General features: G+C 35.4%; 1 pseudogene; it reads left to right on the top strand.

Annotated features, from left to right (window-relative positions):
- Nucleotides 1-5,033, top strand: part of LOC101983744 — a 27,306-nt pseudogene that overhangs the window by 20,647 nt on the left and 1,626 nt on the right.

Raw genomic sequence — 5,033 nt, 5'->3', positions numbered from 1 at the left:
CGAGGCCAGCCTGGTCTAGAAGAGCTAGTTCCAGGACAGGAACCAAAAGCTATGGAGAAACCCTGTCTCGAAAATTAAAAAAAAAAAAAAAAAAAAGGAATTCAGTTGATTTTGCTCTTTTGGGAAACAAGACACCCAACTTCCAAAAAAAAAAAAATCAGAGCTTTGTTATGACTTATAAATCTCAGGCATTAGCTTGACTTGTTTCTGGCCATTGTTCTTAACATAAATTATTCCATCAACCTTTTGCCTCTAGCTTTTATCTTTTTCTATTCTGTATACCTTTCTTTACTTCTTATTCTCTAGCATGTACCTGGATGGCTGGCCCCTGGTGTCCTATCTTTTTTTGTTTGTTTGTTTGTCTCTCCTATTTTCCTCCAAGATTTCTCCTCACATCTATTCTCTCTGCCTTCCAGATCCTCATTTCTTTTCCTGATAAGTACTGGCTTTTCATCTCCTTGTTAGCACAATCAGGTATTTAAGACAGGCAAAGCATCAGAGCTTCACAGAGTTAAAAGAATTAACATAAAAGAATGCAACAAATCTTTGCATCATTGAAAAATATTCCACATCATAAGGGAATATAACACATCTTAATAATATTTTACAATAGCCTGCGTAGCATTTTGAGACCACAAGATGTTGAAATACCTAAGCAATGAGACATCTTCCATGAGAGGAAGCAGTCTATAGGGAGTGGAGGTAATCAAAGAGAGAGATGTATGAAAAGTTCCAGGGATAGGGCTATCTCAGTCTTTTGAAACTGAGATAGAACATCAGCATTTGATTTTTTTTTTTCCTGCTGTACTTCAGTCTTGCCTTGGTCCAATCTTCTCTCAGTATGTTTCCATTTTTCCGTATGAATGGTATTCTGTGTCATTGTATGTTAGAAAGATGTAACACATTTTCTGATTTTACAAGACATCACTGTCAAGAGATTGTCTTCAGTGTCACAAAAGACTTTGGACATTTAAACATTGTAGGGGCTTTTTCAGAGTATGGGGATCATTGAAGTGACTAAAGCATATTTTTCATGGATGACCATGAGCCTTTAATGATCTAGGTCATATTGTAATTGATTAAAATGAACACCTCCCCAAATAGGAGGATGCATTTGAACATGTATCATTCCTTGGTGACTTTCTGCTGATTACTTATGAAATCATTAGTAGTTGGAGGCTTTCTGAATGAAATTCCTCATTGGGAATGTAACATAATTCTCTATTTCCTCAACCTATTTCCTCTTCTGTGTCTACTGTGCTATGTTAGATACTAAACAGTAAACTTCCTCTGCTGTCATGCCTTCACCATTATAGTAGAGTTACATAAGATTCACTATAAATTATTGCTATTCAGTGATAAGGCAGTTTAGTATCCTGTTGTTTGAATCTTCTTGTTTTTAAGTTTTTGAAGACAATATTTGTCCATGTAAACCTAGCTGTCCTAAAAGTAGTTCTGTACACCAGGCTGGCTTCAGTCTAAGAGATTCTCTGACTCTAGATCCTATGATTAAAGGTGGGCCAGCATTCCTTGCTTTTTTTATATTATTGATTGATGGTTTTCTCTCTGTCAAACATATGCTCTTATACTAAGATTCCCCCATATCTGGAATATAAAAATTTGGAAGAGGGTATCATTTTATTTCCCCAAATTTATTTATGACATTAATAAATTCCGAGACTCCTGATTAATTGGATTGCAGGTACATCAGCTTCTTCTTGGCTATAATGTTTGTTTTGAATTTTTTATTGTATATGAGGATTTTCCTGTATGCATATATATGCACTATGTGGGTACCTGTTCCTCCCGGTGTTCAAAACATGATCACAGAAACCCTAACCATGGAATACTGAGTTGTTGTGATTCCCCCTTGTTAGTACAGACAGTTCAGCCCACCTCTATGCAAGCCAGTGAGTTCTCCTTATTTTGATCCTTCTTTCCTGCCCTGTGTTGATTACTTGTGATAGCATTTATTGCTAATATTTTCATCACTGAATTTTAAGTTTTTAAATATACAGTGTCTTTTAATAAAGTTTTTTTTTGATGTAACAGTTTAAATTAGCATACTTCAGGTTTCTGGAAGATGAATACAGAGCTGGAGTTAATGCATAACTCATTATAGGAACTTAACTAAACACCTCTGTGTTTTTGATTTTAGCCATTCTGACAGGTGTAAGATGGTATCTTAAAGTTGTCTTTATTTGCATTTCCCGCACTGGGTCTGAATAAGCATGGGATAAAACCAGACTCACTGAACATAGCAGACAATGAGGACTGCTGAGAAGTCAAGAACAACGGCACTGGGTTTTGATCCTACTGCACGTACTGGCTTTGTGGGAGCCTAGGCAGTTTGGATGTTCACTTTACTAGACTTGGAAGGAGGTGGGAGGTCCTTGGACTTCCCACAGGGCAAGGAACCCTCACTGCTCTTTGGGCTGATGAGGGAGGGGGACTTGATTGGAGGAGGGAGAGGGAAATGGGAGGCGGTGGTGGGGAGGAGGCAGAAATCTTTAATAAATTAAGTAATAAAAAAAAACCTAAACACCTCTGTGATTTTTTTTAAATGATTTTTGGGATTTTGTTTTGTTTTGATTTGGCTAATTTTTGCATTGATAACAGTTTCTCGATATGTAATTCTGACTATCCTGGACATCATTGGGTAGACTTGTCTGGCATTCAATTTAGAGGCCTCTGCCTTCTGAGTGCTGGAATTAGAGGCAGGAGCCAATATACCTAGCCTGCCCATATTTTTCTTCATTTTTTGTAGGCAGTAATTAATTGTTCATACATTTTTATCCCTATGTGTCCTTTGTACTGCTGATCTGTTTACTTGTCTCTCTCTCTGTTTTTTTACTAGGCATTTCTATTGCAGGTGATATCTCATTCAAGGGGTAAAGAAATGATAGAGTTGAACCGTCTATTTAGTTTCCTTCAAAAGTTACGTGGTGACTAAATTGTTATGTATATGGTATAGAATAATTGAGCGAGAAGCCCTAAAATTATGTGAGTATACTATTAAAGAAGTATACATTTATACTGTCATTGTAATGCTTTCTATTGTATGTATACATTGGAAATTTTAGAATGCAGTGACCTATGATGATGTGCATGTTGATTTCACTTGGGAAGAATGGACTTTGCTGGATCCTTCCCAGAAGAATCTCTACAAAGATGTTATGCTGGAGACCTACAGAAACCTCACTATTATAGGTAAGACTGAATTTCCTTTTCTGTTTCAAAATAAGGGAACAACAGTTGATTGTTTATTGATGTTCTTCTCTAATTTTATTACGAAAGGAAAGCAATGGGATGAATGATTCTAAGGTTCAGAGAAGATAGCAACTAAAATTTTGCATCATTTTCAATGTCACATATATTTTCTGATATTATATTTTAGGATACAGTTGGGAAGACCATAATATTGAAAAGCCTTCTCAATGGTCTAGAAGATATGAAAGGTAATTTTCATGTGCAAGCTGATACAAATGTATGCTTTTAAGGAAGAAGCTAAGGAAACAGGGTCTTAACACTTATCACCATTCTAATCATAGCATCATGAGAACTATGCTGTAAAATTGTCACTCAATTTCTTCCTCACCATCATATTACAAAAATTATAAACATTGAAGTGATGATAAGTATGTCTCCAAGACTTTCTAACATGCAAATAGTCCATGCTGAAGCTTTTGTGACTCATATATTTGATGTGACTGTACTAAGCTTATTGATGGTGCAATTAGAGTAAAGAATGAAGAGGCAGTTGTGGACAAACCTTAATCCCTATACCAAAAGTCTAAGAGGACAGAGGGTCAAACTGTAAATTTAATTGAAATCCTTTTATTTGTTATTTTTCTTTTACTGGGTATATCATATGTTACTCTGCGTACAAGGCTTACGAGCATAGAGATATGGAAAGACATAACATTCTTCTCTCTCAGAATAATTAGAAGAGGGTTGGAGAGATGGCTCAATGGTTAAGAGCATCGGCTGCTCCTCCAAAGGTCCTGAGTTCAATTCCCAGCAACCACATGGTGGCTCAAAACCATCTGTAAAGAGGTCTGGTGCCCTCTTCTGGCCTGCAGACATGCACACAGACAGAATGTTGTGTACATAATAAGTAAATAAATAAATATTTTTAAAAAAAGAATAATTAGAAGATATGTAGCAGTCCCCATGTTGAGTATGCTTGTTGAAAATCATTCAAGTATTCAAGTAATTTGTTTTCCTGTTTCAACAATAATACATCAAAAAATGCATATTGTGGAAAATCCCCATGAGTACTAGTAATAATAATTGGCAAATATAGTATCTCTCACAGTATAGGAAAATTTTTAAATCCAATAAGTCCAAGCTTTTCCAGTTTTCTTCAAATATTTGAAAAAAAATTGTATAGAAAAATGATTCTGTAAATGCTACTCATGTAATAAAGGATCTTACCATCAAAGGTATCTTTAAAGTTGAAAAATATTCTTAGTAAATGGAAACAGCATAAGTATAAGCACAGTGATAAAACCTTAAGATCTAATTCCTCTTTAAAAATGGAACAAATTTAAAAATTATTTGATACAGTTATAACGATTCAGCTGTGTATTCAATGTGGTAACACTTATATATGTGCCATTATCCTTATAGGCATGAAAGAAATCAAACTGGAGGAAAAACTTCCACATACCCTCAAAGTATTAAAGCCGTTGTATGTGACAGTCATCTTCAAAGACATAAAAGAAAACATCCTACCGAGAAACCATATGAATGTATTCAATGTGTGAAGCTCTTTTCATGTCCCAAAAGACGTCATAAACAAAAAAGAACATATACTGGAGAGAAACCCTTTGAATGTACTCAGTGTGTTAAAGCCTTTGTGTATCACAGTGATCTTCAAAGACATAAAAGAACACATACTGGAGAGAAACCTTATGAATGTATTTGGTGTGGTAAAGCATTTGCATGTCACAGTGTTCTTCAAAGGCATAAAACAACACATACTGGAGCGAAACCCTTTGAATGTAATCATTGTGGTAAAGCCTTTGCAC

The sequence above is a fragment of the Microtus ochrogaster genome (assembly GCF_000317375.1).
Source record: "Microtus ochrogaster isolate Prairie Vole_2 chromosome 14 unlocalized genomic scaffold, MicOch1.0 chr14_random_3, whole genome shotgun sequence".
NCBI classification, from domain to species: domain Eukaryota; kingdom Metazoa; phylum Chordata; class Mammalia; order Rodentia; family Cricetidae; genus Microtus; species Microtus ochrogaster.
Note: the sequence above shows the minus strand (reverse complement) of the source record. Positions and strands in the feature narration are given on the sequence as shown.